A 27,119-nucleotide genomic window follows, 5' to 3' on the forward strand; every position below is an offset into this window, starting at 1 on the left:
AGATAGTCCATGGGGTGAGTCTATGCTTGGGTGAGATTTATTGCTAGCACTGGACACTCAGGAATTTTGCTGGGTCCATGAAACTTCATCCTCATAGATCTATTTTTCAGAAGGAATAATGAGAAAATTCTCACTTTGTAAAGAAATCATAAAAACAGATCAATGAGTTACACCCTTGAATGATATAGCTAAGGTGAATGCATTCAACTGAAAGACTGAAAACCTGACTGAGATAACTCAAGAGGAAACCTTACTATCCTTTGAGTATATATGCCCATTTATCAGATTTAGTATCCAGATAATTTTTAAATCTTTTATTATGGTGGCTATAGCACCTCTAGTTCCAGATTTAATGGCTTCTCCATAAGCTCCATCTGGAACTTGTTCAGTAATAGGACAGAGTTTTTACCACCCAGTTCCTACAAATGACCTGACTCCACTTCCACTTCTTAGCTGAGACATCTCAAGGAATAATAAAACTGGATGTGCAGAAAGAGGTCTGTATTTATTTTAGATTCAATAAACGCCTTTAACAAAACAGTAGGGCCAGTTAAAAGTGGAGTATTTTTGACTTAATTTTAAACATATTTCCATTTTCAAGTATGAACTGCTGTTTACATGTGTGCTAGTACATTTAAAATGGAGAAATAAATATATTATATAAAAACAACGGCAAAAAAACTCCACTATAACACTAGAACAAAATCTAAAGCAGGAATAAATATAACTTATTTCAGTTAATTATCAGAGCAGGTTTAAAATTCAAAAAGTGCTCATTTTATCAAAATACACATTTACCAAAATGCCCATGATGGAAATCGTGTGACTTTTTCAAAAGCAGTGGTATTATGGGTTATTTCCAGCCCTTATTCCTGAATGTCTACCTCCTTTCTTCTGTGCCAAACGTGGGACCTGACACCTGTTGGAGTAAGCCATAGTTTACACAACACTACATTGTTTTGGGGTCGTATTATACCTCTTCCTCCTCCTTTGTTTCCTGAGTCTACATAAATTTTGTAAATAAACACTCCCTCTCACAAGAGGGAAGAGTTTTAAATTTTTTTTCTGTTTTCTATGACTCAGTTGCTCCCAGCACAACCACAGCACTAGCAAACAATTTTTTATACCATAAGGAAATATATAAGTAGCATGTTGGGAAAATAACACAGATTTAACTCTTCTGGTGCAAATTTCAAAGGGCCTATATGAAAAAAAGTGAGTTGAACATATTAAAAATACCATGACACAGCCTTAAACTACAAAAAGCAAGCATCCATTCCTTTTATATAAGTCTTATAAAAAAAGATGGAGTGCAGCCATCAACACTGCCAGAAGTGTCAATAATTAACAGATTTGAAAATATAAGTAGCTTATGCCAATCACACACATTTGGCAAAGGTGGCAGCCACATATTTGGCAGTTGCATGTGCTACCTGGCTACTACATCCTCACTCAGTGTTCTGCTTCAGCCAGAAAAAGCAGCTTTGAACTCTGCTAATGTCATGGATGAATGGCAGGTCAGGGCATCCAGAAAAGCAGCAGGACGACATACATTCCTGTCAAAAGTTTTGTAGGACTAACTGGCAGGTAACTACACATGACGCAGATGCTCACTCACTCCCCTGCCCCAGCAAGATGGGGAGAGATTTGGGGGAAAAAAAAATGGGTTGAGATAAAGACAGTCTAATAAGACAGAAATGGATGTGGAAAAAAAATTAGTAAGAGAATAATAGAATTGTGAGTCTCAAAAAATTTATGCACAATGCCATTGGCCTCCACTTGCTGACAGATGACTAGCCAGTTCCTAATCATCTGCCCCTGGCCAGCTTTCCCCCCAGCTTATATACTGAGCATAATGTTATATGTATGGAATACCCCTGTGGTCAATTGGGGTCAGCTGTCCTGGCTGCATCTCCTTCTGACTCCTCGTGCCCCCCAACCTCCTTGCTGGTGGAATGATAGGAGATGCTGAAAAGTCCTTGACTTGGGGTAAGCACTGCTCAGCAACAACTAAAACATCAGCATGTTATTAACATTATACTCACCCTACATCCAAAACACAGCACTGTACCAGTAAAGAAGTGAGGGCTTCAGTGGGTCAATGCCGCATCTGTCCCTACTGGGTCTCTCATGGACCGCTCAGGCGGTGCTCTGCCAGCACCCACGCGTGCACACAGTCTCACCTTCGCAGGTGGTTGTGAACAGCTGCTCACACACACAGTCTGTGCACGAACCAGAGACAAAGAGATGAGAGGGGTTCTCTGCATGCAGTTCCAAGGTGTTTAACGGCAACACCCCAAAGGGAACAGAGGCAAGAAAGAGCAACAACCGAAAGCCTGCGCCTGTTTTATCCCAAAAACTCCCAAGGGCGGGTAGAGCATCCAAAACCAATAGTCTGAGGGCTCGGGGGCAGAGGCAAGGTTGAATGGCATAACAGGGGCCAATGGGAAAAGGGATGGGAGGGGGAGAAGGCAAATGACCAGCAGAATCTAGACAAAGGGAGAACTTTCTAGTTCTCTGACAGTTTTGTAAGGAGAGACCACTTTTAAGGCAACTTGAGGGGTGTAAAGTGGACTTAGCCACCGCAACATACCAGCTACTGGGAAGAAAATTATCTCAGCCAAAACCAGGACAGCTCCTTATACCACCTCTCTTCCTTCCCTAATTACATTGATACTGCTGTCACCACACTGGATGGGATCTGGACCACAAATGAGAACATTCCCTTTTGGGAAAGAAAAGCGTAGACAATTTCCTTAACTAAATATTTAGAAGCTCACTGCTTCTCTTCAGTAAGTGGAGACTAACCAATACTTCATCAATCTACCCATGCAAAGGGTAGCCAAGTCTCCATTTAGACATTGCCTCAGTTTGAAAACATTTGAAAGAAACATGTGCCATCTCTGAAATACAAGGCAAAAGCTCAAAGAACAACATGAAGTGGAGGTAACTACTAAATTCTATTATTTGAGCCTGCAGTTTACTTTCTGAATTACAGAGGAGAGAAGTTAAATCAGAAAGAAATTTTGTCTCCAGGAGCAGAATGCTAGAAGGGGACTGAAGATAATGTATACTCCATTACCAGAGGGATGGGGATGAGTTCTACAAAGGCTTAGCTTCCACTGGGAATGAATAGCAATTGAAGATACTGTCCTGTTCAATCGCAGGATATGATCTCCAGTTCTGGATTTACCAGCCTGATGCACAGAGTTGACAGCAAGAGACCCATTATTAGATCACTGGGAATGAGACCTGAACAGCTCATTGGCTCCAACAGCTGGTTGGAGTCATTTGCAGCATTTTGCATCCATGTGCCACTCCTCATCAAAATGCACTGCACGAGAAGAAATGAAAGGTACCACTCTATGTTTTTTCACCATACCTTCATTTCTATTTACAGTGGGTGAATCACCCTAAATAACAACCTTTTTCTACTTCATATTTATACCTATTGTGTTGCTGGACAACAAAAATAATGTCTAGAAAGAGTTGCTGGAGACTCAGATTTACAATCTGAATGAGAGAAACATTCACTTTGCATCTGCAGCTACATTGATATAGAAATTATTTTAAAATAGGAAACTGAGAATTTTGAAGAACTAGTCACTTCAAGTCTGAGCATTCCAAAATAAACAGATAAAAGTGTCATTGCTAAAAGAAATCACAGCTTGACAGCATGGAAAAAATAAATATAAGTGCTTGCAGCAATACTTTGAATGAAGAACACAAATATCTGACAGATGACACCTTTTTCTTGCCCAGTTCAGGAACTGCCAACAGGTTAAGCTTTAAAGCAAATTCAAAATCATGTATTCTGGCAACTCATATTTCTACTGTAGAAATTTGTCTGAGCTATTTTCAGAAATGTTGCCTGATATGAGTATTCCAGTAATTTCTGCTAAGCAGTTGAAAAGTAATAAATTTACAAGATCATGAATAAGAAGTATTTTCAGCTATAAAGTTTCAGAAAATAAAATGTAAAATGGAGGTCGAAAAGTATTTTGTTAAAAAAGCTTTCTTGATAAATCCACTACAGGGAGAACAAAAAGAAAATAACGAACATTTTTCCCAACATCCCCGGGAACCTGATCTTTGAATTACAATAGAACGTGGTCCAAGATCAGATTTACTATTCTTGGGAAAAAAATAATGTATGTTTGTCGGTAGTGTTTTTCCATAGCTGGTGTTTTTGATGGTGGCGTTTTTCCATTGCTGGTTCTTTACAGCTTTCATCATACAAAAATAGCTTCAACGTATACTACATTACTACCTAAGGACTTAGAAAAGAACCTTGTTTAAGTGGGAACATAGTCTGTGTATTGTGGATGTTACGTTTCAAAACTTCCAATGGTATTAAAATCATTTCGTTTAGGATTAGAAACTTTGATGGGCAAAATTTGCTGCAAATGCTTATATTTGCTTGGATAGAAACCCTCACAAGCTATTTCTTTGCTATGAGATCACCTTTGAAAGGATTTCGGCACCTGCAGACATTTTTCATTTTAGGAAGAAGAGGAAGCCAGTGAGTAAAGGCAGGAACAACGTGTCTCATACTTGATGAAGGTGAATGAAGACATGCCGAGAGCGCATTATAAATCTACTCGGCCAAATATAGCATGGATATGGAACAGCTGGCTATGCCTGCCACTCCCGCTCATATTCTGCTACATCCACTGACATCTAAATACGTACTAGTTATTACATGTTAAAGTTTGAAGAATCCATCCATCACTTCCAAATATTAGTCTCAGCATATGGCTCTTTTGCGCACAGATGGATCCAGTTCTAAAGCCTATATTCAGCATAATGATCACAAGTAATATCCTTGGACTTCACTGTGATCTCATGCAACTTTAATTCCACTGACTTGAACAAAATTCATCTGATTTACAAAACTGTGAAGGAGCTTTGGACTCTCATTTTAGTGACCTCAGTCACACAGGCACTATTTGACAAGAAAATGTTTATGTGATCATAAACTTTAACATACTGAAATATTAAATTGAAGATGAACACTTTATGTGCTGTATTTCTCAAGAAAACTAATGAACTGTTAGCCAGTGAAAACAGCAAAATGTATTTTATTCTGCTCAAAAAAACCCTGACTTCTGATTCTCTACAGAAGTGTTGTTGGTTGGGTGTTGGTTTGGATTTTTTTAAAGTTAACTGTTAAAAAGAAAGGTAAGTCTGGGGGATACAAGGCAATCTAAACAACAGTTAAAGTTTTAAGTTCAGAAATGCAAAGCTTCTTAACATACTCAGGAAAACAAGCTGTATGCACTGATAAAATTGTATGTGCTGATAATTCCCTCGCATCTCCGCTTCACTACAAAGTGCAGGTATTGTTATGTTAAACAGAAAAATATTTTTCAGTAATTCACTGAAATCCTATTTCCCAGGAACTCTTTCAAGATGGGCGATGTTATTGTAGTATTTTCACAATGCATGATTACAGAACTGGTTAATAAGAAAAACTAAATGAACAAAGAACCTGGTAAGAAACGGCAGGCATGCCCATCTCCAGGTCACCAGTCCTGAAAGGTTAACAGATGAAAGGGAAGTTGTACTGTGAATTGACAGAGGAGTAAGAGGCTTTTGCCCCCATTAGCGCTGGCCAGCATGAGCTCTCATATCAAAGCCAGCACTGTGCAACTGTGCTCACACCATTAATGTGGCACCAGACCACCCAGCAGGATCACTGTAGCATCTCAAGGTAGATGTCAAACATGGCTTTTTTTGCCATTCCACGGGGCAGAAACAGATGTGTGAGATGTCCAGAAAAGCTCTGTGCAGAGACAGACACCAAAGTGGCAGAAGCACTCTTGGGCAGCATCTGCTATCTGCTGTAAATGCATGTCAAGGAGCAGTTGGCCAAGGAGATTACTTACGGCCTGTTGCAGAGTTCCTCCAAAGCCACACACCACTGGAAGAAATGTGTTGAATGTGTTCTTGGGCATTTTTGCCAATGGTCATGCATTTAGCAGCCAAGCAGGGAGACTAAATTTCCATTTTGGTTAATCTAGTATTTTCTATGGGCCCTAAATGTACCTCATCAGAAATGCTGAACATTTGCAATATTTGAACACAGGATGTAATAATGAAGATATTACATGTGGAAAGATCACACTAAGCACATGTTGCTGTTTAACAATTCCTCTGAACCACAGTCTCCTTGTGAGGATTGGACTGTTTAATATGGTTATATACAGAATATAGAAAGTCCAAATGTCTCATGTATTTCAGCTATAGAAAATTAAATGCTTGCTATTAAATTATGAAAACTGTCATTTCTCCTGCAGTGCTTTCAAATGAGAATCAGTCTTATCTGTTGCCTTCATGAATACTGAAATAATTAATTGATTAGTCAAATGTTAACAATTGTTACTCAGGCTGTGCCATAAGATTATGTACTCACACTGAGAATCAATGGTAATTAAGTAGTTGATCAATGTAAGCACCTTTTCAATGTGTACAAAGCTCCAATACCAGTCCATTTGTAAAACTAAACATGACAAGAGAAAACTCTTCATTGAAAGTGAATTTTCTTCACTGAAAAGATTTCATCTTCAATGTACTGCTCGAAAATGTACTCTTTTCCCTTTCTGACATGGAGTAGAGGACTCCATGATGTTGACAATATTTGCAGTTTAGACTTAAAAATGAACACCTCTATTAGACATTGTACCCTGTCATAGATAAAAACTGAGTAAAGTAACCAAAGCAGTCTGGTATTCAAGCAATTCTGGTGCCAACTGGAAAAAGAAAAGGAAGGCAATGGAACATACTCACTTATCCGTGTCTTTAAACTATACGTTATTGTAGAGATCACACTGAAGCATTTCTGATGTACACTTCTGTACTGTTCAACAGACTTAATAAGTCTTCAAAAAGTATTTCTAATATGATTCCCGTTTAAACTCTCATGCCATAGATGGAACTGATCTGCCTAGTCATGAACATGTCATTATGTGTTGTACTGTCCCAATTTTATATGTACATGCACACACAAGACCACACACATAAAAGTGCACTAAACTGACTATAAAATGAGATGTAGCTCATTAAATCAAGAAACTTACATTACAATTTTTAAACCTTACATTTATTTCAAAATATTTTACAGTTGGTTTGCTTTGCAATAATTCCCCCTCTTTCACTAGTAAATTGTCAAAATATTTGCAAAATCCGAAGAGCTGTCCAGAATTTCCCATACTTGCAGTGATACTTAATTTAACTTTCCTAAGTTCCAGTGGATACAGTCATAACAAAAAGTATTATATAGGTATAAGGGGGTCCCCAGTAAATCTGAATGTTATATATATTTTTTTTTGTATGAGGTGAACATTCGATAACCTGTTCCAAGAATGATGTCAACCTTTCAAAATAAAATCTATACCGGCTGTTTAAATCCAAAATGAAATGCTATCATAACAACTGATATGCTATATTGTTTGGGTTTTTATTTCATCATCACAGAAAATAAAATTTTCCTTTTACATGATTACATGGAAAACTTGAAATAGACAGAAAAGGACAGCTCTAGCAAAAGTTTCAGAGAAAATCTAGGACTTAAAATGTTTCTTACCTATCTTTGCTACCTGATCTGAACTCTATGCTTTATATCCCATAAATATATATAAAACACAACCCTGCGAAAACCAACATTTTCTTTTTCAATTAACTGTACTGAATGTTTTACAAGTGCTTCCTCTTCTGAGTATTATGTAAAATATTTCTGCACAAATGTATGTGTAAGGAACATGTTTAAATCTATTTGTATGCAGAAATACAGTATTTCCATATAAATATCAATGTTTTTCTGCATAAAGACCAAACAGGAGTTTAATATTACAAGTTTTGCTCTTGCTGCATACACATAGCTGCTATTGATGTTAGGGGAAAAAAAAACCAAAACCAAAAAACAACAACCCAGAAAAGCCTTGAAGAAAAATGCTTTGTAGACTGAAGAGGATTTATCCAGTGTTTAAATTAAAGCACATAATACTCTGACACTGAGTAACTTTAATTCCACTGAAATATAGACACTATAATATTCAGTCACCTATTCTCATATAAACTGGGGCAATTGCCTGCTCCTCCTCACTTCTTAATGTTTGATTAATAAATATAACAAGGCATCTTTTGTCTGCAAGTTCCCTTCATCGGGCTAACAAACAGGACAAAAAATGATGAAGCACTTGGTATAGGCTTGCATGCACTCTAAAATAACCATTCTCTCAGCCTTACTGCACTGCCTGGAGAATTTCAGCAGGTTTGTCTAAGAAAATATATTGGCCTGTCCTGACTAGAAAAAATTTAAACCATAATTTTAGCTGTTGTTTTCATTCCTTTTATACTGACCAATAACTCAGCTTTCTTATATCTGGCAATGCAGCCTTTATAACATAGTTTGGTTTGTACTGGCATTTTTGGACCATTTTTCTTTAAGTGTCATGTATCTCAAACAGCTTTACAGAATGAATTACTGTGTTCGAACAAGCATTTCTGCAGTATGATATGAAGCCCATGGATCAATCTGTAGGTAGTAATAAGAGAAGGAACATGATTGTTTGTAGTTGTGGATTAACCTTTGGAGTTTTCAGATATGGAACTCAACAACCACCAACTGAAAGAAAATCCTGGCATGATGGCTTATATGAAGGATAAAATCTGTAACAATACAACGTCACCTAATCGAGTTTGCTCTGAGACCTCTCTAACTCAAGGCTTAAGAGCATGATGTAAGTCCCAAACATACAGCCTTCACTCACATGCACTACAAGCAATTCTGCAAGTCTGAACTTCTAGATGTTCACAAAGATGGAGTAATAAATGTTCTGGGGCTCAGATATAAGAACTGCTTCAAGACAACAATCACTGCTTTTGAGCATTTTCTAAGAGATGATGAGTGTTACACAGAGGACCCTGAAAGGACAAGTCCAACATTTTAAATCTTATGTCTCCTACTTTAGACATTATTTCTTTATCCTCCTTTGAAATGGGAGTATACAAAATGATAACTCTACTTCCAGAGCCATTGGGTTATTAGAATATTGTGTAATATCTTGATTACAGATCGAAGTATTGAAAAAAGTGTTAAAACAAGTAGACAAAACTACAGATATGCCAGTATTATTTTAAACTGACTATTCAAAAAGGTTATTTTAATAATTAATCAAATAGCTGTATTATAATAGCAATAAATGATCTCAGATGTAATTAACTCAATTATAAACATTTCTTGTGAACATATAAAAGATTGAAATTCATTAGCATATAAAAACCACTACAAGTTTTGGTCTATAAATATACCCAAACAAGACTTTTAACTACTGAAAGCAAAATGCACAGTATCATCCAGAATTCATGAAAGCCAATACAGTGATATCAGGATATTCCTTCTATTTCATTCAGTCTTCCCAACTAGCAATCTTATCGTTATAGCTCATATAATTCCTGCTTTGATGTACTATGAGCTATTTTCAGTCTCAAATTTATCTCCAAAAGCCCAGCTACCACTGTCTCAGATAATATTTCTGTTGACTTCAAAGCTTCTCTGGTTTACATAGTGCAACTCAGGCAAGTGTAAGATCAACACATTTATTACAAAGTTTTATTGCCTAAAACTAAAGTTAATTAACTTCTTTATGCTAAGTGGAGGACACCACAAGACCTATTGTTTCAGTAAAAGCCATCAGTAATATTTTCAGGAGAGGGAGGGAAGGAAGGGAATAATTTCTAAGAAACGAAGAAGTTTAAAAAAAATAGTGTGAGAAGCAAATTAACAGTGGAAGAAACACCATGACCACAATACCAAAAAATAGTTTTAAAAAAATGGTAGCGCAAGAAAAAGAGCAGTGTTGGACGGTGCACAGCAAATGAAAAGCATAATGGAAGCTTCTCACTCACATTGTATTTTATTCTAAAAAACATATGGACTTCATGTTTTCAGTCTGTTAGTATTGAACACTATAAATGGCTTTAAATTTTGAAAACCAATAACATCCATGACATTGCTTTCTATGACAAGAATTATGTACAATATTATATATTAAGTATGAGCATGAAAATTTTACTGTTACCAGCTGTGGTATCTAAAAAAAACCCAACTAGTGCGTCCCTATGCATTGATTACCACTGGCAGCAGGCAGCTTGCCTGCACAGAAAGAGGGAGAGGTGCTCTTGTAAAATTTAAGCATAGGATTCTGAACTTGTCAGGAGTCTCTACACTGACTTCAAAGTACTGATGATACTTCACCTACCTAATTGTCTTCTCCAGCCTTCCAGAACTAGTGATTCTGTACATAAGACATCTAGCACCTTAAGGAATTAGCATGCATTTAATGGGAAAAAAAAGTGTGTCCTTTAAAAATATCCATAATGATTGTAGCCAGAGGAATTAATAGACCTACAGCCATCAACACCCCTGTTCATTATAAAATATAAATACACACCAGAGACATTCTTTTTCTTCAAGTTCACTGAGTATGTTGAATGAATTTAACATTTGCTGCAATTTATGGTTATTGAATTCAAATTAAATCTAGAAATCAACTCAGCCCCTTTCTGCATATGAAGCCTAGCGTAGCTGTGAGATGCCCAGGAAAGAAATGCTTACTCGAGAATTGCAGCTCCTTTCTGCCTCTCCTACAGTTTAAGAGTGGGACAGAAATCAGTGAGAGGCAGACTTGGAACTTTTTATGTTCTACTTCCCCACAATGGGGCAGCCCCGGTTCCTTCCAACAGGATGGGGAAAAACAGTGGCTCCTGGAAGCTTGCTTTCATGAACTTCAGTGGCTTTCACATACAACCTTGTGCAATGGATAAACACTCATGCCAAAAAAGGGGAGGGAATACCCTGTATTTCTTTCATCTTGTATGCAAACCCAATTTGCTCCCAAGCGACAAACATCCTTCTTCACTCTATAAACTATCCCAAAGTGAAGTATCACGTGAACAAAAGAGTAGGCCAAAAACAACAAATGTAAACAGAACACCTTAAATTAAATTAAACTTAAGAACTACTCACTGCAAATTACCTAAATACGTGAGGATCTATTTAGGATACATAGAATTAAATTAGTGTGAGAAATTTTTAGAAACTTAAGCAGAGGAAGAAAACAGAAGCTGAATTACACATAATCACGCCCTCATGTCATCTCTAAGAGTATGTCAAATTAGAGCGCTTAAGAAAACGCAGGAAATCTAAATGTGGTCCTGGACGGGCTGAACCTGGGCTCCATTTCAAAGGACTTTTTCTCCAGTTGTCTGCTGCCTCTTTTAAACCTGATAATGGAGACTTGGGTCTGGTCAGCTTCAGACTGGCATTTGTCTTTGATAACTTATTTCTTCTGTGCCTGCATATCTCCTCAGGCAGCTAGTTTCTGATAAAGTTTACTCTAAAAAAAAGTCTACTATGAACAAGTAATTTGAAACCAATCTAAGTACATTTACCCTTTCCAACATTAAGTTTCAAATCATACAAACTAATCAGGCCTTTGTAATTTGCAAAATCTGGAAAATGCCAGAGTTCCATGAAATAATGATTCAAATAGTGGCAGTCTTCATTTGTGTTCAAGGCATTGTCCTTTATTGATAGTTGCTCTGGTGGCAGGGTAGTGGATTACAAAGGCTCTGCTGCTTGAGTTGGTGATAAGTTTTAACAGCTGAAGGTGATTTGTTTGGGGCCTCAATCTTGCAACCTCTTCTGCAAGCAGGTTTCAAATATTGTTCTAACTAGTGTTTCTGCAAATGAAGTAAACTGCAGATACGAGGGAGTCAGAGGCTTGATATTATCTGGGGAAGCTGCTTTTCAAGTCTTGCAGCAGATCCTTGGATTTCTATGTGTTTTGTCAAGCTTGAATAATGTGAATGCATATGAATTTTCATATGAATATGAAATTCATCTATATGAATATGAAAAAGAATTTCATCTGCACTTGAAGACATATTGTTCATTTTAGAAATACAGCATACATTTGTCTAAATTCACCAGGATATTGTGATATGATTTTCTGCTCAACAAAGAAAACCACTGAAACATCGCTGCTAAACCGATACTATCAAAGTACAACTTAACAAAGCTCATAATCCAAGGGCTAAATCAGATTCCTTCACGTGAATAATTTTAGTAAAGCAAACAGTCCGTACTATTGGAGACAAATTTCAGCTTTGGTACTGCAAACTGTTAGCTTTAAATGCACATGACTGCATTTGTGACTTTAGGTGAGAATATTATACAATACCAACTTCATACAAAATGTGACTACAATTCAGTGGTAGTGCACTGATTCCAAGAGGTAATTTCCAGAACAGTTTTGTTTCCCACATAAGAAGCCTGAACTTAAAATGTTCTTTTAGACTGTACTGAACCTAGAACATAGGACTTTTGTCTTCATTTCTGCTGATCTTATCAGCCAAGTCGACCTAACCAAGCACTTGCTCCCCATCAGCACTGGCTTTACTGTAGAAAAAAACCATGATCAACCCTAAAGGAAAAGAGCCAAGACTTGCAACCTAGATAAAAATAAGATGGATAGATGGATAGATGGATAGATGGATAGATGGATAGATAGATAGATAGATAGATAGATAGATAGATAGACAGATACATAGACAGATAGATAATGCTGTAGTTTACCTCTACGAGGAAAAAAAAACCAACGCCCATTTCCAGCAAAGGATTTAATAGGAGAACTCTTGAAGCATAGAAGATACAAGCCTAACTAGGAAGTTAGGGATCTTCTCTAGCTCCAAGCAATCCTAATGAGATCAGGAAGCTTTTTTTACAGAATCCAATAGAATCAGAGCCTTTTCTGGAATTACTGAATAGGCTGGTACAAGCAGTACTAGACAGATAACCTTGAAAAATAATTTCCCATCTATAACTGATATGAAAATCCAAGTAATATGACTGCTATACATAGGAAAACAATCTTAAATTAAAAAGAAAACACCCTCCCAAAGAGTTCAGTGCTAATTTAAGCATTTTTTTCCTAACCATAGAAATGAACAGGTGCAGGGTTGTGAAAAGTGCTGTTGAAGAAGTGCTCTGTTTGCCAGAATGCAAACAGAAAGAAGAAAAACTTCCATGAATGCAGTCATAAAAATGTCTAAAATTTAACCTTTAATCTTCTTTAGCTAAATAAATGAACTAAATGTAAGATAGAGATTTTAACTCTAACAAGACATATTTAGTGATTGACTTTTACCATCTAGTGAATTTTTGCTTATCAGATAAAATGTCTAAAAAGAATATTATCCAGCATACTTAGTGCTACACCCTCATCAACTTTCATTTGTTCACAGGCACATGAAAGCTGATGAGCAGAATTTTAAGAAAAATTATAAAGGCATGTAGTTGTTTAATGGTTCATGATATTTTTCCAGTTTTGTAACATAAAAGCCAATTACTTGAGATAGGGCATTAGCTGCTAATTGAAAGTATCCATGTTTTCTTTTTTCCCCCAATCATTTAAAAAGTATGAATTACCATCACCAGTTCATCATATCACATAGAGCACTATACAACTCACTATGAAAAATGAACAGATTATCCTACAACTTTTCTTACTCCAAGCTGATTAATAAAACCTTGGAAAACAATAGAATATGGTAGAGTGAGATCAGGCTTTTAAGCACAACCACAAACAATCTAGGTATAAATTGCACAACCCATGAGTATTCCCATGCAGCATCATGCTCCAGGCAAACTCTGCTGCCTTTGTTGTCCTCATCCTAACACAATGGCTCATCATAGGGAGCTACAATATTCATTACACTTCACAAAAGCTGTGCTATGTTCTCAGGGCTGAAAGGGAAACCTTGCTCACATATAAGATGTTGTGAGTGGTTACTCTCCTCCATGAATTCTCCACCTGTGAAGTTTCCACCAGAGGCAGAAGTTGCTTTCACAAGTCACTGATCAAATACACAAATTGCTGTTGAGCATGAACTGATGTTGTGCACACAGAAGCCCATTTCTTCCCCAAATGCACAGACTCCCTTTGCTCTCCGTGGTTCCTCTCCCTCTGTTCTGCACTGTGGCTCAGTTGCTGCAGCACAGGCACTGAGACCCACTATGACCCACCCTAGGGGGAACTCACATGCTGAAGATAAGACCTAAAATGAAGCTGTCAGTGTCCTTGTCAACGTGTTGTCATACAACTGCAAACTACAGAAGAGTTAGTCTGTCCTTCAGGCATCAGGACACATAGTGTAGGCAATATAAGCCTGGCCATCAAGGCTGTAATAAAAGCCTGTGTATGTACATTTTGCTATTTATATCTACTTTGCAATTATTTTTAATAGAGGGAAACGTGTGAAGGAGAAATGCATAATTGCTCACTGCAATTGACTCCATAGTCTTTGCTATAGTTTACAACAAGTTTTATTACTAGAAATATTTTTAGTATTATTACCAAAAATTTACAAAATATCTAGAATGGTAAGAGTGATAACGGTTATGCAATACAGAATGCAGACCTGGCCTTTGCAAAGCTGTTACAGCTGTTATCATGAACACCAAATCACTGGACAGCAGTTATCTGCTAGACTTATACTTCAGTTATTTAGATAAGAAAATAACTGTAGTACTGGAGATGCTTACCAAATGGTGTCTCAAGTTATTTTTAAAATAGAATAGGACTAAAAGTCATGAAAAGTCTTGAAAATTACTGCTGTTATCAATTTTTGAAGTTAGTGCCTTAGTGGTACGGATACTGAGCATCCTGCATAAATTAGAAGTATATGATGTGAAAGACAGCTGAACCAGGCCCTTACAGGTAAGTAATGGTAAAAGCAAATTGTAGAAAAGCACAATTCTTCAGTACCTCTTCAGAAGTCTCTAAAAATACCTTCAGGATTTCTTCTTTTGTGGAGGCAACTTTCTGAGAGCTGAGGTCTCCAGGAGCTGTGGAACTTCTTAAACAAGTAAGAACGAGTTTTTTACAAGCAGAGGGGAAAGCTAAAAATTCTTCACAAGAGGAGATAAGAAAGAGCATAATTTTTTGCTTAGCCACTCTACTACTTAAAAAAAAAAAAAAAAAGAACTTTAAGGACAACATATGGATAACAAACAAGAGGGTTAAACAAACATAAAAAGACAAAAACAGAGAAGTTGAAAAGGAGGAATAGAAAGAAAATAAAGAAAAACATTAAAGTATTTCTGATCCCTTCTGAGAAGCAGATCAGAAAATTACATGTCAAAGTACTGTAATTCTGTCTATTATTATGTCTTAGGGGACATTGATAGTATTGCAATGGGAGTAATTATTATACATACACAGAAGATGCATTTTGGGGGATGGGAAAATATCACTGCTTTAGGAGCTTTTTACTAATTACGTAACATTATATTCCACTAAAAATTAGAATTATTACCATGTTTATCTTACTCAAAAATGCATTATGCTTTTTACCTTGTTATATTCAAATGTACTTTTACTGTGTATCTTTTCACCAAACTGATCACTCACTAATTACTTAAATTATTCTATCATACTCTGGTAGAAAGATTAATACTGTCAGGAAAGTACAGGGCTCTGAAATGTTGTCAAAACAAAGAATATTGATCTTCTTAAAACACTGCATTTAGTATATAAATCACACAAAAATGATTGACATTAATATGTGCCTTTTGTGCAAATGCACTTTATCATGTACCTTTTTGACAGTAATAGCAATTTATTATACTGCATGGCACCTTAACATACTGTACAGACAATTTTTTCAATTTGAGAGTTTCCATTAAAAGACAAAAAAAAAAGTTGTTGAGCAAAAAAAAAAATTAACTGTCTTTATTCAATTTGATTTAATACCTTGTCAGTTTGGTGCATTTTTTACGATTCTTTGTATAAATAAAAAGTTGAAAAGAGCTATTCTAATGGTAATTTGGATCAACCTTACAAACATATGATTCCAGGTTTCTAAAAGAGGCCCACTTGAGGGGGCTTTAAAACTGAACAAAAAGAGCCCTAGGGCTCTACAACTCACATTTAACCTACTTACATGAAAAAGGAACTGCTTTGGTTAAGAATAAACTTCCACAAGCTCAGGTTCAAACCAAACATGCCAGCATATTAGTGAGGAAATGAAACAGCAAATAGTAACTCCTTTCATACTTGTAAAAGAATACTGTATTTATTTAAACGCTTTGGCAGAAATTCTTATTTTAATTACATTGCATTTAGTGCAATAACATTTTCATAATTAAGAAAAAATAACCAATTCATTTTAAAGATCTATGAAAAGCACAGCAACCTAAAATATATGGAGAAAATGTAATTGTGTGAATAAATCTGTCTGACTAACGTGGGACATGAGTCAGGAAAAAATGATAGTCTGTTTTTTATTCTGGGCAAGCCTATGCAACACAGGCACAGTAACTCAAAGGAATTAACATCTGTCTGTTTGGAAATCATTGTAACCCTTACACAGTTTACAACTGTGGTTGTGTTTGATGCGTTATTTTTCCTTCTAAATAAAACTTCTTGCTGCCATCACGCATACTTTTTCTTTATGTCCACCTATCAACAGAAGTGCTGGACTGTTCTTTAGAAACAAAGATTTAATTTATTTCATTCTGCTCTTCAAAGTGATAAAGAGAAAGAAGGGAAAGACACTTTCTTGGAAGATCCATGTCACTGGCCACTACATCATAAAAATCAAAGACTGTCTGTGAAGGTTTTCTCTTAGCACTCTGTAGCAATGAGGTCAGAGACAAGGAAGTGGTTTCACTGTGATCACAAGGGTGAGGACATACATTTAAAATAATAGAAGCAGCTAAAACCAGAACAGAACAAAAAGCTAATTATCCCTCCATGAAATGATCATGATCATTCAATCCATGTGCTGGCAAGCTACCTTAGTTTAAAACCTATGCCTACATTCCTGAGGTCCTCATCATGGGGATAAAATATATCAGATCAATTTTAGGCATGTGTCATTGATTAGTTTTAATACTTATTAAGAACACTTTGGAATGGAAAAAATTACACAGTCTACAGTAACACTTTCTATTTTACATGTTCACCATCCAACTGCTTTATCACTTCAATCTCATCCTTCACTGGGTCATTCAAATATACATTTATTTGGAAACAATAGTGCAGCTGCTGCTTGTTTGCACTGTTTCTAGAGTTACTCAGCAATTTAACTAGTTCACTGCTTGCAGAAAGGAAGAGAAGGCACAGCAAAACTTCAGGAAATGCAGAGGCATAGAAGCCAGTGTCTTCAGTTTCATCTGTCAAGGCCTAGTTAATTTGCTCACCATTACTCCTGCTGGTCAGGCATGGTGGAAAATTCTTGTTCTGATGACTGGAAATTCATTCATCAGCAGTTGATAACCATTTGCCCTTACACAAATATCATCCTTTCGCTTAAATTGCTCTTTTCCCTCTCTACAGTTTTTCTCCCTCAAACAGTTATGACTGAAATAATCTCTTCTCTCATCCTTCTTTTTTAGCAGACTAAACAAACTCAGATGTTTCCTGCACGCCTCATGAGCTCAAGTATCAGGCTCAGACTAGACATGGTAGTGTCTCAGCCACTTTCTGTGCAGGGTACACTGCCTTGCTCAGGAATGCCTTGCTCACGACATGTACCCTGCTCTTGGGAATTGGATCAAAGCACCAATGTTTAACAAAAACACAGCTGTCAATACAAAAATAGACATTGTTTGCTCTTTTTACAATAGGTTGTTCCTTCCCATGATCATCCTAACAGATCTTCCCTATACCTGTTCCATTCAAAACTTGTCTCCCTTGAATACAGGTGATCAGACACAGGTGGTCACACCAGTGTCTAACATAGCACCTTACCCATCTCTACCAGAAATCTTCCCCCAGACAAATCTGTGGATGTTTGCTATAATTATTGTCATGGCTCATGCGGGCAGCTTTTATTCTTCAGCAGCCAGCTCTGCTGTTCAGCTGGGTGTGACTCTGTGCACCCACCCTTTCACAGCATCCTGACACTCCCAGCTTTTAGGGCTGCACACTTTTTCTTGACATGCTATGACTTTTTGTAGCAATGGTGCCTCTCCATTTCTGGTTATGAGCAGAATTAAGGCACTCTTATTTATATGACTCATCATAGCATTCAGTAAGAAAACATTAAATAAGATTTCAAAATCAATCCAACAGGTCCTGTGATTTCTTTCACCAGTCCTTTCAGAATCCTATTGACTTGATTGTTCGTACCTTAACCTCTCTCAAGATTATTTTGCACAGCACTGTCTCTCATTTCCATATCCATACTCCTCTCCCCAACTACTCAACATTCTTTTTCTTTACTGAATATAACATGTTCTATTCAAGTGTTGAGATGCTTATAAACAATTTCTACTCTCTACCTATCTGTACTGCATAGCTGTTATACTTCTTTTCTTGTTCTGTTTTTATTTATAAAGTTGAAAAACCTTGACTGTTGGTCTTCATATGATTTGCAAAGTCTAACATGCTTTATTTTTTAACCATTTTCTCCTCCATTATAAGACTTCAATCGTTATTACTTCTAGAGGCATTAGTCCTCTTGTGAGGATTTGGGAAGGGCCTAGAGGGGAAGCCGTAAAAGGAGTGGCTGAGGTCACTTGGTCTGTTCAGCCTGGAGAAGAGAAGACTGAGGGGAGACCTCACCAATGGTCTACAGCTTCCTTGTAAGGGGAAGTGTAGGGGCAGACACTGATCTCTTCTCTATGGTGACCAGTGACAGGACCTGAGAGTATGGCCTGAAATTGTGTCAGGGAATGTTTAGGCTGGACATCAGGAAAAGGTTCTTTATCCAGAGGGTGTTTGGGCACTGGAACAGGCTTCCCAGGGAAGTGGTCACAGCACCAAGCCTGACGGAGTACAAGAAGTGTTTGGACAATGCTTTCAGGCACATGGTGTGACTCTTGGGGATAGTGCTGTATGAGGCAGGCACAAGACACCAGAAGTTGGACTTGACAATCCTTGTGGGTCCCTTCCAACTCAGGGTATTCTATGATTCCTCAATCAGGCCCAGAGTTCTCAGAACTTTAAAATTTTTTTCAGCTTTTGTTTTAGAAATAAATCTCAGTGTCTGCATCTTTGACTGCAAAAATGTCCCAGTTTCTTTTACATTTAATTTTTCAATTCACAGGTCTTTATTTTGAGTTGTGTTTTAAAGACACTACAAAAGACTATCTTCCTCATATCAAAATGGGAAATGAGAACTCCTGTCCCCACATACTTCTCTTATTCAAATAAATCCTTATTTGTAACAACAGAGTATTTCTTTCTTTAGAAAAAAGGCCAAGCAATCCAATTTACCAGCTTTTAACTGCTCAACATACTGCTTTGCTTTCTGCTTCTCTGGATTTTCCTTATTGGTACTGGCTGCAATTGTTCCCTAACCATAGTTTGATTTCTTATCAATCTTCCCATTTCCAAATTGGAAAAATTAAATTCAGGAATAAGACTTGAAAATAAGTGTACAGAGAGGTACATTTGGTGTATGTACTTGTATACACCTAAGACTAGGTGTACACAAATACAGGCCATTTCTTTGTAGTTTAATCTCATTCTGCAGCAAAATTTCATTGGTTCACTGTTTGAACATTGGTTTCAAAGCTTCCTTAACAAAAAAAAGTCTTCTTTTTCTGATCTCTGAGTTTTTTTCCCCAGACCGTGGCAGGGATCTATGGCAGATGACAGCATTACCTGTCTCAAAATGAACCCTAGTCCATAGATTGTTTTTCACTCCTCTGGTGCCAAATGCATTGATTCTTTTCAAGAAGGAACATCCAACTGCATGTCGTGCCTTTCTCAGATGCTGGTGGAGATCATCTAGCAGTCTGTAGCTTACAGTTTCCTATCTTGCGCAATTTCTAACTGCTTCTGGCTCCTAGCCCCTCTATTATCTCAGTCTTGCTTTCTAGAGATAGTATATCAAAAAATTGCTGCAGAGCAGCTATCTTTTGACTCTTCATTTCTCTTCTTTATTTCCAGTCCACCAAATCCCTATCTTAGTTTTATTTCTTCCCCATTATTAGATTTCTTCCTCTGTTTTGCTAGGAGGTCATTCTTTGCAGCCAGAAAATCAGGTCCCTCCAGATACTTTTGCCCATTAGACATGTGCAGATCTGGAGATGCTCATGCAGCTTAACCCTCTCCCTTTTTTTTTTGGGCACACCTTCCCATCCTCATCTGAACTGCCATGCACTCAGGCATGCACTTCCATTCCTCATCTCTTCTCTTTCACAGGTTTTACAAATAGGAGTTTTCATTCCTTTGGACCTTACTTTTCAGAATGATATGTTTAATTTATTCACTGTTAAAGTAAAACATTCCTGAATACACAAATGTTCAGACAGAGAAATGTTTTAATTAGCCAATACATCCATCCAATATTTGTCTGACGTGTTTCAGATATTGAAATGTATAGTATAAATTACAAAGAAAATCAAATGACACAAATTCACATAGAGAATGAAATATGATTGCATAAGGTCTCTTAATTCCTGAATGAGCATACGTCAGATTCTCTGTACAGCAAGTTGCCTTCCATTTCTATCCAGAGAAATAATGTGCTCAGTTGCTTCATTTATTTATTTGAATTATGGCTATATTAAAGTAAATAATGCAATGTCCAATGTTTATTTAATATAGAAACCAGAAATAATTTTAAAAATGTGTTTTTCCCCAACAGGTATGCACTTAGCAAACTAAAATTAAGACTTCGGTTAATTAAATTACCATGTGTTAAAGAAAAAAAAAGGCTCATATACTGTATGTGAAAGAAAAACAGCACAGGGGAAAATCATTACGGCAACTTCCACATAAAGTCTTTTCCTTTCATTTTTTAAATATTTTCTTTAATGAAATTTTATTCTGAACATTGGCCTGTATGTGGTATCAGATCCTGACTGATTCACTCCAGCATTTGTTTTCAGCTCTGGCAGTCTGCAATTCAATCCCTACTGGCAAGATGGAGGCTCTCATGTTTTCACAATGTAGAAGCCTGCACTTTGCAGCCAATTACTCAGATGTAACATAGGCTCAAGTGAGCTTTTTTACAGGAAGCACAATAAAAGATAAACAGCCTTCTGCCCTGAGAATGGGTAGTCTCAACTGCTCTTGGGCACTCAGAGACTAAGAGTCATGGGGCATAAGGCACTCCCTGTTCCATGGCAATGTGCTTGGCAGAAGGCCACAGCAGTGTCTCCAGAGCTCCCTGGATATGAAGTGTCCCAGGCGTCTTGCAAGAGGAAGATCCAGAGGCACAGCTGATCCCAGCCTGGACCATCTAGGGCCTCCACACCATTGCTACCACAACAACATAAATTACATCAGGACAGACACCAGCTGACAAGAACTACTATATACTATATTCTTTTTTTCAAGTTGGAGAAAGTGCTGCAAATATTTCATGGCATATTTAGGACATTATTAATTTTTCATTTTCTATCAAGGAATGAGTGAAGAAAATCATTAATTTACAGACAGCAACTGATGTGCTTCTCTTACATATTGCATTTTGAGCCTAGATATAGTGCTGATGATACAACTGCAATATGAAAGGAATGAGAGGGAAGCATTCATGGAAAAGTTGTTTTTATCAACATTCTGACTTTTTATTACATCCCCCATTTCTGTTAATTGTACCTAGGAAGCAGACTCAAAATTACATGCACTATGATATGTGTGACCCTGAGAACTCAACTACCTTTCTACAGCAACAAGAAATACCTAACTGTGGACATAAATAAGAAAGTATGGTTCAGGAGAAGTGATGCTGAATGAGCCCATCATGGAGAACAAACAGTCCAGAAGAAACTCCCAGATCTGACCAGTTTAATCTGGGGTACACTCAACTGCAAACAGGAGAAGGCCAATTTTTTCTGTATTACAACAAAATACAAAAGAAGGTGTGCTCCAGTGTGCATCCTGGTGCAGGCCCTCGAACATGTCCTGACTTCAAGATGGAAAGACAGATGAGAGTGACCAACTCCCAGCTCATGGAATGAACCTGTAGGGAAATCTACAGAAAAGGGGGAGGTGGATCTCCCATCAGGTCCCTAGAGTATGAACCAGGTCTTTGGGCCATCCTTTGATATGCTCCCTTCTTTAGCATGTGAAGGCACAAAACAGCTTGTAGTGATTTTGCCACTGGCTCTGCAGTTTATATGCTCAGAATGACCCCTCTCCCAAACTCCAGGCAAACTAAAAACACAAACAAAAAGTGGAAGGACTCAGTATAAGTTTTCACCCTCAAACATTGGTGGCCAGTAAAAGGCATCTAAATGTGTATAGTTTCAGTCAAGATGCAACATTGTTATGAAAAACAGCCATGTCAAAATGTACAGGAAAAAGTAATGAAATAAAGTCTATGAAACAAAAATTAAATTCATGCTGTAGTGCAAAACAAGGACAAAATCATTCATAAGCCACCTGCAAACTGGAATAAACTTGGAAAATCACTTCTGCACCAAAAAGCTTGCGGGATGTTTTGAAAAGGATGAAGTCTCTCTCTACAAACCTCTATGTCACTTCCTTAGTCACTTCTAGCCACAACAGGACAACATGAAACTAAAACAGTGTGCTGTATTCCTGAACAAAGAGTAATTTTAAACATAAGTTATTTCAGAAAAAAAAACCCGTGATAAAGAACTGGATATGTTCTGATCTACTTGGTGCTGAAAGAACAAAAGATAAAAAATATAGACTTTATCTTCAATGTGATGCTTTCTCCTACACTATTCAAAGTGACTACATCTACAATATAGAGCTCATATTTAATCCATGAGGCTATGCAGCATAATCTATCCAATACCTTGGGCTATCAACTCTGTCCAGCTGGTCATTAATCCCCAGGAAATAATCTGCACCTCAATTGTTACTGCTTAATTAAATGTAGCGATCCATCTGACATACAGAATAAGGATAGAAAGAAACCCTAATAGAAGGTGACGCCTGCAGAATTGGAACTCTACCTTTCCCTTGTAGACATAATGTAACACAATGTTTGGTTACAGTTTATATGGGTTTCTGTGTATTAAATTACTATGGAGATGCTTCCTATTGAATGCAGTGTAAATATATGTCAGAACACAAACTTAACCAAGAAAACATAAAAAAGGTCAGATGACTCTTTCCTTCTCTTCTATATCTATTCTGATCTTTAAATTCCTGAAGACAAGAACTGCCTACGCATTCGGACCTGCCCTGTGTGTACGATGCCTAGTCTTGGCAAAACCCTGTGATGACAGTCTTTTAGAACTACCAGCAAAGTTGGTACAACTTGGCAAGACAGCTCAGAGCAGGTTTTCACTTAACAGTGAAAGAAAACAATGTCTTTTTAGATCAGAAAAATATGAGAATATGTACACACTTCACGGAGATGAAGAATTACTTGACCTCTGTACTGCCTCTTTAATATAAAGAAAATAACTTATCTCTACATTAGATCTTTCTCCAAAATTAAAAGAAATTATGATTCATATGTTTCCAGAATTATCAGAACTATGTAAATGACAAAGCTTAGTATATCAAAGCTGATTCTGTAATGATTGTAGATCTTCTGCTAACTTTGCTTGTATCATCACCATAACTCTCAATTCAGTATTTCATTATTCACTCAGCTTAGGAAATAATCTTTGATTGTCAAGCAGCAGCAGAGAAAAGCAAACATTTCGAATTGTAAAACATGACTGAGATAAATGAAAAGAAGTGGGCTCAACCACACATTAAACACAAGCTAAAAGGTACAAAAGGAGACAGGGATCCATTGCTGCTCTGGTGCCTGAAGATAGAGCTGATACGGCACCAAGTTCAGAACTGAATGCAGAAGTCCCTTCTTGAGCCATGTGTCAGAGAGTTGCACAGAGAGAAACAGACTCAGACCTGATGGGGGCCCCGTTAGGTATGAAAAGACAAATCTGTCTGCCAGCCCACACACTCACCAGCCTTGTTTTTAGTAAGACTATTCACAAGGAGGTCTGCAGCAGTGTCAGTGACAGGTTTTAGGATCTGTTCAACTATCTGCCCTGGGGAATTCAAGACCTCCAACTATTGTCATCTGTATTATGGGTGAGATCTACTCTTACTGCTTCCTTACAAACCAGAGTACAATTCAATCTTTGAAGTGCACATCTCAATTCTTTCTCTTCCTCAATTTCTAGAACTACTCACAGTTCTTTCAAATGCATGAAGTATAAGAAATATTTCATGATTGTCCAAAATTCTCTTAGAGAGTTCTTTCATAACAGACCTACTTATATTTTTCATGCAGCCCCTTTCTAGTATTTATTCTGAGTGTTGTTTTCAATGATAATGTTGTTTACAGTGTCATTCATAAAGGATGAAGCACTGTAATTATTTCATTTTCTTATGTTATTCTTTGTTAAATAGTCACTAGAAAATTCAAAACTCATTCATTTTGTCAGAAATTATGTATTACTATACTTTGAAAATTACTCAAAGAGAAGTATTTGTATTAATGAGAACTGATACATAGAATTCACCTCAACTGACAGTCCCACATTGGAAAGCATCATTAGGATATAAGTTATTTTCCTAGAGAAAGTGAAAAAATAGTCTGAAGTAGGTTTCAGACTCCTTTTTAAAAGGTTGGAAAGTTATAGTTTAAATAGTTGGCCCTCCTGGCTGCCAGGGCACTGCTGACTCATATTCAACTTGCCATCGACCAGAACCCCCAGGTCACTTTCTGCAATGCTGCTCTCCAGCCTCTCATTCCCAGTCTGTCTCTACATGCCCCATTTCCAGTGCAGGATCTGATATTTGCCCTTGTTAAATTTCATACAGCTGGTAATAGCCCAGCCCTGTAATTTGTGAGGTCCCTCTGTAGGGTTTCCCTGGATTTGAGGGGGTCAACAGCTCCTTCCAGTTTTGTATCATCTGTGAACTTGCTTAGTATCCCTTCCAGTCCTGCATCCAAGTTGCTTATGAAAAGGGCCAGACATATCTTGGGATGCTTTAAGCACAGCACTGCCTGCTGGTTGGAGGGAGGTGATTGTCCTGCTCTACTCCACACTGGTGTGGCCTCTCCTCAAGTCCTGCATGCAGTTTTGGGTGCCACAATACAAGAAGGATGTAAAACTATTAGAAAACATCCAAAGGAGGGGTATGAAGATGGTGAAGGGCATAGAAGGGAAGCCATATCAAAAGTGGCCAAGATACCTTGGCTTGTTCAGCCTGCAGAAAAAGACACTGAGGGGAGACCTCACTGCAGTCTACAACTTCCTCATCAGAGGAAAAGGAGGGGCAGGCACTGATCTCATCTCTCTGGTGACCAGTGACAGGACCTGAGTGAATGGCACAAAGCTGTGTCAGGGAGATCTAGATTCAGTATTTGGAAAAGATTTTTCATCCAGAAGGCTCCCCATGGAAGTGGTCACAGAACCAGCCTGCCAGAATTCAAGAAGTGTTTGGACAATGCTCTCAGGCACATGGTGTGATTCTTGGAGTTGTCCCGTGCAGGGCCAGGAGCTGGACTTCCATTATCCTTGTAGGTCTCTTCCAACTTTTACACATTGAATACCAGCTTACCATAATGAAAATGGCTCCTAAGGATGCTTTTTTCCCCTTCATGGGTCCAAAACTCTATGTCAGTAGATTAAGACAATACCAGACCTAATGTAACTTAATATTGCTACTTACTATAACAAAACTGTGATACAATGACTAGTTGAAGGCTGTATTTAAAGTGGGAAATTTATAAATCACTTAAAGGATGAGGTACAATGGTCCAATCTTCTGCAAAAAGTCAGACATCCCAGTTTAATCTATTTGCCTTTCATGCTACATTAAGTTTATCTGTGAATAATTTAAGTAGAACATTTTTTCAGGTGATAAATAAATTACACCATGTTTTCATATTCCCAAACTTTCTATCCAGACATCACTCTCTACCAAATGAACTTTTGGACTTATTGCCCAGCTCCTCAATGCATTTTTAAACTGTACACCAACCTGCAGGCCTGAATTCTTCCAAGTTCAGTCACTGACTCAAGCTCCTAATATTTAAATGCCCACTTTGAAGATGCAACCTCTCTTCCTTGACTTCCAAGTATTCTTGAAGACAAGATGACGAGATAATGAAAGACAGGTGGCATGAAACATAGGCCAATGGGTAGGCAATCTTCAGTGATGCCCACATACTGTCAGCTCGTCAGTCTCCCCACTAGTCTGGGGGATATCGTGTTTGTTTTTCACATAGCAAAATAAGAGAGAACATAGGTTGGTTTTTTGGTTTCTTTTACTTTAAAGGACAATTTGAAATTTTTCAAAAAAAATTGAAAGTTGTGCTACAAAACAGGTGCACAACCCAAAGCTATACTTGCTTATATTTTCAAAATTAATAGGTGTTAATTAAAATTAAAGCTGGGAATGTCCTTTCATCAGTTCATGATCGTGACTGAATGCTTGACCAGTTCAACATAAATAAATAAATAATACGTTGTTGCCATACTTGTTTGCAAACCCAAAGCAATAACAGCTCTTGCTGAGGTGAAATAAATCTGTGTTACTGAAGTACTGTAAAGCACAACATATTAAAGATCCAATCAATCCACCTCTCACAGCAGCCTGTAGCAGTATTGCAACTGATTTCAATGAGAGCTGTGTCAGTCTCCAAGAAACCTTTGCGCATGCTCTCTGCTAACCCTCCTCCCCACGCAAACGAAAAACACTGAACTCTGCTCTTGTCTTCTGGTTCAACATCATGTCTTTCCCCTCCCTCCTTCTGCTGTAATAAATATTCCCTCTCTATCCCTGTTACTGACAATAATGTAGGTGAACTCTGCACCACATACATCTGTCATTATTAATGACCACAGTGGAGAGAAACGATAGCTCACTCTTAGGAACCAAAAGGGCAAAATGCTTCAGAATTTTCCATTCACATTTTCTTTTTTAAGCATACTTGCTTGGTGACTTTCCAAAGTCATGAGCATGACTCAAACAAGAAAAATACCTCAGTGTTTAACCTTTGCTTAGAAAATTATTTGTTTAAACAGAGGGCACTTGTTACTTGGAAAATCTCATTTGCTTATAATAATGCTATACACAGTATTTTATAGAATACAGTAATACAACAAGATGACTCAGTCCTCATGGTAAATAATTTTGTTCCTATCAGCA

The 27,119-nt window shown here is 37.4% G+C and overlaps 1 protein-coding gene across 3 annotated transcripts in view; it reads right to left on the minus strand.

Moving 5' to 3' along the window:
• The window catches only part of TOX (thymocyte selection associated high mobility group box), a 218,919-nt gene that overhangs the window by 166,459 nt on the left and 25,341 nt on the right, over positions 1–27,119 (minus strand). The gene's annotated exons all lie outside the window — the stretch shown is intronic.

The sequence above is a fragment of the Corvus cornix genome, chromosome 2 (assembly GCF_000738735.6).
Source record: "Corvus cornix cornix isolate S_Up_H32 chromosome 2, ASM73873v5, whole genome shotgun sequence".
Taxonomy (NCBI): domain Eukaryota; kingdom Metazoa; phylum Chordata; class Aves; order Passeriformes; family Corvidae; genus Corvus; species Corvus cornix.